Genomic DNA, 11,696 nt, shown 5'->3' with positions numbered 1-11,696 from the left:
GATCCTGCCCCAAATGACAGTTATACCCTGGCTGGAAAAGCCAGACCTTACCCACCCTCAAGACAAAATTGAAATCACCCCAGGACTAAATGCTATCTTTGAAAGGTAGGAGTGCCCGTTCCACGCACCCTCAGCACAGGAGGTTCACCGGGCCTATCCGTGCTCCTCCTTTTCGGGCCAGGTACCTGGCAAATAGGCAGCCCTCACCGAAGCTGGGTCTCCTAAATCACTATGCTGCAAAAACCTACACAGCATCTTGGAGGGGAAATATATGAGAGAAGTAATATCTCAGGATTCTCAACGATTTTTCTCCTCTGAGCTCAGAGAGCTTTTCCAGGACAATGTTACTTTATATTCCCATAATATAATGCAAGAAGGATTGCTCTTCTCACTTCCAGATAGACATATTTCCCGGAGAGCTGCTCCTGACAGCTAGTTAGTGAGGGGGCTGGATCCGAATCGATAAGTTCTGAAGCCCTTTTTTGTTTTTACAAAATGAAAACAGCTTTTTTTTCCTGATTATAAAATGATACATGCACATTGTTTCTTAAAAAATTCAAACAGTACAGAAAAACATAAGAAGGAAAAATAAAAAATCACCCAAATCCTTTCACCAAGAGATAAACAAATGTAGACATTTGGGTACATATCTTTCTAGCTCTTTCTCTGCGTGCGGGCATACACGTATTTTACTAACACCGTTTTACCTAAGTCAGGGTTCCAGGACCACTATTGACATTTGCAGCTGGATTGTTCTCTGTGGTGGGGGCCTTCTTGTGCATTGTGGGATGTTGCAGTACCCCAGCCTCTACCCACTAGACGCCGGTAGTAATCCCCCACCCCAGTCATGACAACTATAAATGCAGACATTGCCAAATGCTCCCCTGGGGGGCAAAATTGCCCCAGTTGAGAACCACCGAGATAAATGGAATCAGGTACCTACTGTTCTGTATAAACCCAATGTCTGCAGGAAGAAAAGAGGAAGGCTTTCTCTTAGGACTTTCGTGTCCTTTGGTTTTTGTTTGTTTGTTTGTTTTGTTTTGTTTTGTTTTGCAGCAGAGTCCAGGGTCAAGGTCCACTGTGATATTTACAAGGGAAGAACTTTAGGTAAATGACCACCCTGAGCCTCAGTTTCCACATCTGCAAACAGGGACAGTGACAGGACAACGTCTGTGCCACAGGTCATTGAACCGCGTCCCAGAAACAATGTGTGAGAGGGGATTCCTGTGGGGCCCATCGAAAGCCTGCCTGGTGGGTCCCACTGTGCCCCTGGCTTCCGGGGAAGGGCGCCCCAGGCTGAGCAATTCCAGGCACCCTGGCTGAGCAGCAGTGGTGGGGCTGGTGCAGGCGAAAGTCGTGTCGTTCTGTTTGTGGGCTTTGTTTTTTAATTGAATTATTTTGGAAAGCAGATAAGCACGAGTCTGCTTCAATCTAGTATGCTAGGTTTTTGGGGTGTTTTTTTTTTCCATGTAAACTTTAGTTTCTTTTGAGTTTCAGATATTAAAAAAAAAAAAAGACAAATGTACAAGATCAGTGGGAGGCTTAAATAAACTGGTTTATTCCACTGGGGTGGGGGGGCGTCGGGGTTGATGAATCACAATCCTGGTTTTGTCGGAGTTTTACAAAGTGGCCTGTGGTTTTAAAACTGGTGAAAAGAAAGAAGATAGCAGCCTCTCTTGCTGCTGTCCCCTCTCCCAAGCCCTGCCTCCATTTCTGCGACACGCCCTCCGTGGCTGAGTCAGGCCCCCAGGCCCACCGTGGGCCAGGTCCTCATGTGGAAGGGACATCTGCAGAATGATGATGGTGCCCTGTTCCTCCTCAAGGATGACATCAGAGCCTCCTCGTGTTTCCCTCGTTTTTCCAACAAAGGAGCACAGTTCTGGGGCGGGAGCTGGCCCCACCCATGCTCCGTGCTTACCCCTCTCTCTTGGGCACCTGGTGTCCCCAGGTCCTCTCCCCATGGCCTTTGCACACTCTGTTCCCCACTGGCGCACGCTGCCCGCCCCTCAGCCTTGCGGCCACAGCAGGCGCCACTTCCTCTGGGAAAGGCCCAGCTCTTTCTACACACCTTGCTGTGTGCCGGCTTCAGAGATGACCTGATCAACCTGTCTCATCCCAAGCCTGAGAGCACTCTGGGGTTGGGACCTGACTCACTTTGCCCAGGACTGTGTGGATTCTGAGAATAGGCCATGATATTTGAAGGAAACAGGTAGGGAAGAAAGGAGATTCTTCCATTTTTAAAAGCGTGATTTTGTTGTTTTTTGCCTTCCACATCACCATCTTCCATATTCAGGTGGTTCAGGAAAACAGGAGTTCTCACTGCCTGCTCCCCTCTTCCTCTGCTGGGGGCCAAGGTGAGCCACTCCCATTAGCGGACTCGGGAGATGCATCCATTAGGCCACCTGCCCATGGCCCGGGTGGCCGCCTCTGCTGCCAGCCAGTGCGTGGGAGAAGCGGTGACTCAGCGCTTCCCCAGCATGAGTGACCAAATAGCCGCTCCAGCCTTTCCCAAGGAGCTGTCCTCTGTCCATAATGGAGAAATTATGTGAGGCGTAATTTATAGTAAAAATCAAATGAACATTAATTCTGGTGAGTCATCCATGCAGAAAGGGCATACGCTATGGACGTGGGCTGCCGTTGAGGACAGCTGAATGTTTAATCAAGGCAAGCCAAGACTGCACCACAGGTTGTGGTTCCTGAAATTTGGAGCCCTCCCCATGGCTGCAGGATACACCTATGCCACCTTGGAGGGGTCCTGAGCTAGGAGGGGACTTGGCGAATAGTCCATCCACCTCCCATATTTTACAAAGGGGCACTGGAAGACCAGTGCGGAGACACCAAACTCATCAGCAAGCCTCTGCCTCCAGCTCCCCCATTCTTGTTCACATGGCGGCCCAGCCCACATCCTCCACCACTCTCCCTGCTCCTCACAGCTGCAGGCAGCCACCTTCCAGGCTGCTTAGACCCTGTTCCTCTTCTGTGTGCCCTTGGTCACCTCCTCCCTGGTTCAGGTACTGTGACCTTGTCCCAGGAAGACTCCAGTAGCACCCATTTCCATGTCTCCTGACTTCCACTCTGGCCTCCAATGGCATTCTAGAAGGAACTTTACAAAATGCAAAGTGGGGTGTGTCACTGTCTATGTGAAACAATGGCTCGCACCCCCAGGGAAAATCCAAGCTGGAGGGCAAGAAGAGGTCAAGGCCTTCTCATGCGCTGGTCATCCCCACATGGGCACCTTTCCCTTTTGCTTGGCTGTCTGGCTGCCTCCTTCTACTCCACTTACATGCCACTTCCTCCAGGAAGCCCTCCCTGTACCTCCCTGCTAAGCTCCTGCTGTTCACTTGGCCAGGGTCTGTCTCAGGCATGGGCTTTAAGCTCCACGAGGACAGGCTCATGTCCATCTTGCCCTCCTCTGTGTCCTTGGGCCCACATAAGGGTCTGGCATACAGTAGGTGTGCATTCTTCTTGTGGACTGTCTGCTTGGAGGCGTGGGTGATGACTTGCCACGGGGAGCTGGTGATGGTGCTAGGGACCCCTCTTTTCTTCCTCTTCCCCTGGTCTTTCTAGGACTGTCCAGAAGGAAGCTGTTCCTTGGGAAAGCTGAGGAGGGGGCACCCTCATTCCCACCCCCATCCCTGCCTTGGACTAGACACTGCAGCAGGGCTAGGTGTGTCCTTCCACCTGGCCTGGACTTGGGCGTCCCAATTTGGTGTGAAACAGCAGGTCACAGATGGCTGCATTCAAAGGGAGGTGCAAATGCCTGGTGCATGGGCACATTTTCTTTTTGAGAGGGTGGCATCAGCCCAGATTCACCTCTAATGACGAGAACATCTTGCCTTTTGAGAAAGTGAAGAATTTCAGGGGAGCGTAGGAAGATGTCTGCGGGCAGGCAGGCCTCCCCAGCTCTCCTTCTGCCAGGAGTGCACTCTGGGTTTCTCAGACTTGTGGAAACCACTGCCAACAGCCAGGAAGGCGGGGCTGACAGAGCCTCAGGCCCCAGGACATCTCTGCCAGGTGGCCCCAGCTGGCCAGTGAGTCTCTTGACCGTGGCCTTCATTTTGGAGGAGGCTTGGGTCTTCCCTAGCAGCGTGTCCAACACTGTAAACAGGAGCACGCAGCGGCTTCCAGGCACCCCACCATGCTCTGCCTGTACCACCACTCAAACCCAGCACCCACCCCCTCCATCTCACCCACTGCACATCTGTGGCTCCAGCCAAAGCCCCAGGTGCTCCTGGACACTGACCCTTCCCTCACGCCTGCACTGCCCACCCACCTTCCCCACCTTCCTCATGTTGCCCGCCCCCCCACCGCCCCTGTAATTCTCTCTCACCTAAGCTGCCACAGCTGCCGGGAAAAGGAGTTTCTGCTCACCCATCACAGGCGTGGTCGTGTCACTCCCACATGCACACACACACACAGAGCACAAGTTCAGATGCCACAAGTGTACACACACACTATGTTATGTGCACTCGCACAAATACATGTGCACACAGATGCTGCACACGTGTGCATACACTCCACATGCAGCTATGTCCCCCCACATGCCTTCATCCCAGAATGTCCCCACCATGTGCGTGGACGGGCGTTATCTCTGTGTGCTTCCCATGGCCCACAGGGGACCTGCCCTCTCTGACCTTGCCTGCTGCTCTCCTGTTCCCCTGGCTCACACGTGAGAGATCAGGGCATCAGGTGTGTGGGTGTTGGGGGCAGGTTGCAATTTCACAGCCCTCTTTTTTCTGTAGCACTGACCTCTCCCAGAAGGTGTGATACCTCCGTTTCTCTGTTTATAGTCTGCCTGCACCACTCCTAGCTCATGTGCTGGGTCACAACTGTTTATCTCACACACACACACACACGCGCACACACACACACACTTTAAATAAACTTTTTATTTTAAACTTTGAGATTTACAGACAAGTTGAAAAGCTAGTGCGGAGCTTCTGTGTCCCCAACACCCAGGTTCTACCGCTTATATGCCATGTGATTTGTCACCACGAATGAATAGTATTGCCTGAACCCTGTGCGGTGTGCAGACGTCACTGGCTTCTCCCTAATGCCCTCTCTGTGCTCCAGGACTCCATCCAGAAGCCCACGTGACATTTCATCATCACATCTCCTGAGGCTCCTCCAGACTCCTCAGCTGAATGTCTCAGCTTTTCCTTGATTTTGATAACCTTGACCATTTGGGGAGTGCTAGTCGGGTATTTTGTAGATTGTGCCACAATTTGCGTGATCTGATGTTTGGTTCATGGGTACACTGGAGTGATGGGGTTGGGGAAGGAAGACCACGTGAAGTACCCCCTCATCCCGTGGTGTCCAGGGTATGTATTAGGTACAGGATGATCCCTGATGACACAGGCCTCCTGCTGGCTAAGGCACAGCTGCCCAGGTTTCTCCACAGTGAAGCCCGTTTCCCACCTTCGATACGTACTCTTTGGAAGCAAGTCACTAAGCACTGTGCATACTTCAGGGGTGGGAGCTATGTTCTATCTCCTTGAGGGGGAGTATCTACCGGAATTATTTGGAATTATTCTGTGCAAGAGATTTGTCTCTTCCATCTACTTATTGAATGATTTCTATCAGTCTGGACCCGTGGATATTCTAAGAATTGGGTCACAGTCCAGCACTGCTTTGCTAGTCCCCTGTCCCAGCTGTGACCCTTGGGAGCTCCTTCTGTCAGCTCCTGTGTCCCTGGAACCTGCCGCCATTGCTGGGGCACTTCCTTCCTGACACCACATGATGCTTCGGGCTCACCTCGCAGCCCTTGCACCAGCCAAAGAATAAGCCTTTTTTTTTTTTTTTTTTTTTTTTTTTTGACACAGGGTCTCTGTCACCCCAGGTTGGAGTGCAGTGGTGCGATCCCAGCTCACTGCAACCTCCACCTCCTGGGTTCAAGCAATTCTTACGCCTCAGTCTCCCGAGTAGCTGGGACCACAGGCGTGCACTACCACACCCAGCTAACTTTTGAATTTTTAGTAGAGATGGGGGTTTCACCATGTTGGCCAGGCTGGTCTTGAACTCCTGGCTTCAAGTGATCTGCCCGTCTCAGCCTCCCTACGTGCTGGGATTACAGGCGTGAGCCACCACGCTTAGCCAGAATAAGCTATTTTCACCAAAAGTCTGGTTCCCTTTATGGGAGAATGGCGCCACCAACTAAGGCCTGGGTGGCGTCACTGCTTCAAGGTCCTCTTGGAGCCCCTGGAAAGAGCCAGGAAATAAACATGCATATACTAACCCCCTCTGCACACCCATGGGGAGCAGGCTTCCTCCCTCTCTCCACCAGACTCTGTATTAAGCTACACATCCTCACATCACCAGGACCCTCAGAAAGTCAGACTTTCTCTATGTCAACCATCCTGGGCCAGCAGTTTAGATCACGTTTACAGAGAGCAACCAGCCAGGTGGCAAATGCATCTATCTTTTTTTGGCATTGGTGGTGGTGGCTCCTAGCATCTAGCTCAGGGAAGCTGCTGAACACCCTACAATCCCCAGGACGGCCCCCACCAGGGCTGGAACCAGCCCCGAAGGTCAGCAGTGCTGGGGTGAAGGCCAGGGGTACACAGATGCCGCAGGAGGGGAGCCTGGGAGAGCCCCTGCCGCTCCCCTGTCCCACTTCATTTCCCGGCGTGCCACTTTTCCACATGACACAGCCCACCCACTTCCTGTTGGTGATACTTCTCTCCCCTGCAGAAGCTCCATGCGGAAAGTGCTCTCCCCTCTTCTGTGACTGCGGTTCCACCCCCACGCGGCTGGGCCCTCGGCTGGGCTCGGTATCTCATGATCCCATGGGGAAAGGGCAGCTGGAACGGGGCAGAAGCCACCAGAAGGAGGGTCAGCCTTCGAAGGGAATCACAGTGGCTTTTCCTGAGACAGAGGGGCGAGTGGCAGGTGCAGTGACAGAAGGGAGGCCAACCCTGCAGCCGGGCTGGGGGCAGTGAGGGCTGCAGGGCCTGAGGGCGGGGCTTCACCTTCCCCTCCTGGGCACCCATGAACTGTACTACTGCACAGCCCAGGCATGGCGGATACCCAGAAGAGAGGGCTGGGGTGCCAGCCTTGGTGGGAACAAGCAGGGAGCCCCCCCCCCACCCGTGTCTCAAGGCCTGTGCCCCGGGGCGTGCGCTTGCATGTGAGCGAAGGCCTCTCTGCTCTCTTCCTGGCCTTCCCCAGCACCCCTGGCCTCTTGCCCCATTCACCCAAGGCCTTTTCCGCCTGGTACCTCAGCTGTGGGGCCTGGCTGGTGTAACTCATGGGGCCCCAGTGGGGGGCGGAGGGGCCACTGGTTTCCTGGCCTGCTGTCTCCACCAGGGCCTGGATCCTGGCACCTCTGCTGACAGCGCCCAGCACGGAGCCACCGTGTGCCCGGCGGCCTCCTGCAGAGGCCCCTGGGGAAGCTCCCTTCTGGCCCCCTTTCCCCTGCCTGAGGGGAGGCCACAGCCACTGGAAGGGCTCAAGAATGGACTTCAGGGGTCCCTGAGCCCCCAGAACTTTCAACTCTGAGTGGCATTCTTGCACTGGGAAGGGCCACTGCTCCTGCGGGTCCAGGCTCTATTTTGGAGACTCCGCTGGCTCTAGCAGAAAGGAGGCTCACCCTTGCTTCTGCCTTCAGGACAGCCGTGGGGACACCTTGCACCCCAAGTCTTCCCAGCCATGCCCAGCACCTCCCATCAAGCCTTGTCCACACAGGGAGGGTCAGGCCACCCCGCCTGTGACACCCCAGTTGCCTTCCCGTCTTTTCATCTTTTTGCTTGGTCCATCCACTCATCCACTGGTCCATCCAGCAAGAACCTGAGACCTGCTCTGTCCTAAGTGTATGAGAGAGTTCTGCCCTTCGGGGTTTAGTCTGGTGAGGGAGACAGGCCCTAAGACAGTGAGCCCACAACTCCCCGCTGCAGTAAAGCCAAGAAGGCAGGGCCAGCTGCAGCCAGAGGAATCACAATGGGGACAACTGGTTCCATGCAGGAGTTGGGGTGCCACGTTTCCAGCATGACCCCCAAACAGCCACCATGAGTCAGAAGCAATCCAGGCCCGTCAGACACTGCGCACTTGCTTCGAGGACTCCAGCAAGCAGAGCTGGGCTCTGTGGAGAATAAATGAAAGAGAAACATCCACCACTCTTTCTACACAAGTTTATTAGGCACCTGCTGGGTATCACGTGTGGAGACAAGCTGGACAACGTAACAATCCGCAAGGCAGCTACGGCCTTGCCCTGGAGCTCCCAGTCTAGCAGGGGTGGAAAACAGATAAGTCCCCCAGCAGAAGTCCCAGACCCAGCATGCTGTGAGGTTGGGGAAGGGAGAGGCCTTCCCAAGGAGGCAGCAGTGAGGGTGGAGAGAGCGTCCGGAAGGGGAGCGGGCACCGGGGTGGGTAGCACCGCATCCTGCAGGTGCTTGTGGCTGAGGCTGGGAGGTAGGTGAAAATCCCAACAGTTGGGGACCCATGGGAGACTGTGGCAGAGGTGCGGCACGGCGAGGTTACCATTCCCCAGTGCCCGGCTGCTCCAGGGGACCCAGCAGGTGACATGACAGGGGCCCCTCTTGTATCGGCTGTCCTGTCTCCACTCCTGGCACACCGCTGTGGCTGCAGCACTCTTCAGAGCCCTTCAGGAGAGCCTCCACCCAACCCTCTGAATTAGGCACAACAGGATTGAGGGGGGGCCCTCCGGAAGGGTCCTTTCTCCTCACCTCCCACATGAGGCTGGGCCCAATTTCACCATTTTACTCAGGATCTCCCCTCCTCAACCCTCCCAGCCCTGCCCCATCTCAGTGGCCTGTGGTGGACCCCAGACCCACAGACACAGGTTCTCTCTGCATAAGGGCTCACGTGGTCCCCAGCCAAGGTCCCTATAGCACTTCCCATGGAGCCCTCTTCCCAAACATGCACATCAAACTCGCCTCTCAGCCACCCCGCCTCCATCTCAGCTTCAAGGCGGCCTTAGCAGCAGGCTTGGGGCGCCATGGAACAGTTCACCACGTTTCTGCCCTGGCCCCACGTGCTGCCGGCTAGCCTTGCCATTCATCTTCTGAAGGCTATTCTCTGATGGCTCTGTTGGCCACCTTGATCTGAGTGGCAGGTCTGTGCTAACAGTGTTTTGTGTGGGGCCCCAGGAGAAGAGTCCATGAACCACTGCCTAACTCAAGTGGTGCTGCGGTGAAGCACCCCTGCCTGGTTCTGAACAGACGCAGCACATCAAAGGGGAGCCGCAGCTCACTCCTGAGCAAAGCAGCAGGCTAGTTCCTCACAGTCAAGGAAAACCACTGGGAGAACCACCCTGCTTCTGCTGAAGACCTGAGCTGCTTCTCCGGGGTCCCCCAGTGCTCACAGGCCTCTAGCATCAGGTCCATGTGGCTGATTCTGGAGATCTTTAGGAGGATGGAACTGGCTGATGAGAACTGTCAGTATGAGTCTGTCTGGCCACTCTCCTGGGAACATTTACTGAGACATAAAGAAGATATGAAATAGCTGGAAAATTAGGAACCCAGCTAGGGCTGGAAGGATAGTCTTTGAGGATCATTCTGTGAGTGCGGTGGGAGAAGGAACAATGGTGAGGGCTCAGGCTGGCTCTCCCTAGGGGCCTCCTCAGGAGGAAGAAGACCACAAATCTAACCAGCCTAGCAGCCCCAGATACACAGAGCACATGTGGATAAAGCTGTGGCTGCCTGCATTCCACGGGATCATCTTGTATGCAGCAGTAAGAAGGGTCTGTTCTATGACTGCTCTGCTGCCTTTTTTTTTTTTTAACAGCAGCTGGTTTGGAGTCTCCCATGTATTGCCTGAGGTGGTTTGGTTGTTAACCAGCTACCAAAAATCCTTTCATTTGAGGTGCCTGTTGGGTGGTGCGGTGGTGGCCACCAAGAATGAATTAAGCCACTTTTAAAGAAGCCCAGTGGTGAATCCACAGTATGCTCTGTCTGACAGGGTGCATCTGAGAGGGCCTGCAGGGCCTTTGTTCAAAACTAGATACGCCCCAACTCCGATTCTAATGGACATATGCAGAAAATGTGATACAGAAACCTGCAGAGCAGCCAGGTCCCAGTGGACGTCAGAGATCAGCTCTTACTTCCACAAGGATCTTGTTCACCAAACTCTCTGCTTATCAAACCTTTTTCCTGCAGAGGGTAAAGGTTAATTCCCATCTAGAAGAGGTTGAAGTACCATGGTTTTCAACCCAGGAACGTGGCACTGATGAGGCGGAGTTCTGGAGAGGCACAAATGCAGAAGGTTCCAGGGACCCTTGGAAGCAGACAGGGACCCTTGGGAGCAGACAGGTTTGGGATAAAAGAAAGAGAAAACAGGGCAAAGGATTAATAATAGAAACGAAACCAGGTGCACACACACTCACCTGCGGCGTGATATCCCATGGCCACACTCCAACTTGATATCTTGCTTCCAACAGCCAGAACAGCCATCAGTGGAACTTACTTTTATGGGCAATCTTTAGGCTGTTGTTTATTGCTGATTTAAGAGAGAAGCAGTTATGGTTTTGAAAACATGGCCCTTTTTCTGATGGGGAAGAGCAGGTTTCAATGAAATGGGTGTGGAGTCCCAATCTCCAAGGCCTTTGTGATCTGAGACAAGACATCTGCCAGAGTCGACTTCTTCAGGGCCCTCAAGAACAGAGTGCTTAGATAAGCCTTTTCTGAAGCCCTCTGGCTGGCCAGAGAAAGGAGGCAGGGCTATGGTGCTCCACTAATCCTGTAGGGCCAGGGCAAGGAATGGGAACCCAAGCAGAAACCAGGCAACCAACCAGCATTGTTTCCATCATGAAACAATAGAACAGGTGAACCCATCTACCTCTGGTCCCAACCTTTGTCAAAAACAAAACACCGGGACCCACACTGGTGACCACAACCTCAGTGTGAGGCAGAACAGCTGGGACCCAGACTCAGGTCCAACAGGTGCCCAGGGCAAAGGGGTCCTCGCACCCCCACCCCAGGTGACCCGCCCGGAAAAGGGGTGCTGAAGGCTTGTCCGTACCTGTCACTGCAGCTGTGTCATCTAGTGGGGAGGGCTTTGGCATCTGTGCCCCACCAGAGCCCCCAGGTTCTCAATCACCAGAGTTCAGATGCCTGCTCCAATGGGGGCACCAGGAATGGCAAAGAGATGTCTTCATGGTGTTGCCACGGTGAGTGCCAGCCACCCATGCACCTGACCTGGTGTTTTTGTCATGGAACTAGAGATGTGACCTTGGGTGCTCATCACTGAGCCAGACAGGTGAGGCTCATTTTTCACCTATAAAGAAATATAAATGGGAAAACCCACAAAGCCCAGCCTCCTGGCCCAGCTGCCAAGATGACACTGCGCCAAGCCCTCCAGAAGCACTAGGTAGATGAAGGGAGGGAGGCACCAGAGGCACCAGAGCCGTACATGACACCTGGACACCTACCCCAGGGAGCTCTCCAAGGGTGCCCCACCTAAAGCCTAAGGAACCAGCTCTGACTATAGGCTGAGTCCCAAAGGGCCAAGGAAGATTCCAGAAGCACTAGTGAACGTCCTCTACACTGCCAAGCAAGAGGCCTCAGAGAAAGGCAGCCTCTCCCAGATAGACCCTGTATTAATCCGTTTTCACGCTGCTGATAAAAACATACCTGAGACTGGGCAATTTACAAAAGAAAGAGGTTTAATGGACTTACAGTTCCGCATGGCTGGGGAAGCCCCACAATCACGGCAGAAGGCAAGGAGGAGCAAGTCACATCTTA

General features: G+C 53.8%; 1 long non-coding RNA gene across 1 annotated transcript; it reads right to left on the bottom strand.

Annotated features, from left to right (window-relative positions):
* Nucleotides 1-8,109: 8,109 nt before the first annotated feature.
* LOC108541628 (uncharacterized) lies at nucleotides 8,110-11,574 on the bottom strand. Its single transcript, XR_001889000.1, has 2 exons — nucleotides 10,975-11,574; nucleotides 8,110-10,250 (listed from the first exon to the last, which is right to left on the bottom strand). It is a non-coding gene; the product is annotated as an uncharacterized LOC108541628 (long non-coding RNA).
* Between the last annotated feature and the right edge of the window lie 122 nt (nucleotides 11,575-11,696).

The sequence above is a fragment of the Rhinopithecus bieti genome, unplaced genomic scaffold (genome assembly GCF_001698545.2).
Source record: "Rhinopithecus bieti isolate Rb0 unplaced genomic scaffold, ASM169854v2 scaffold_20477, whole genome shotgun sequence".
NCBI classification, from domain to species: domain Eukaryota; kingdom Metazoa; phylum Chordata; class Mammalia; order Primates; family Cercopithecidae; genus Rhinopithecus; species Rhinopithecus bieti.
This window is presented reverse-complemented; position numbering and strand designations above follow the sequence as displayed.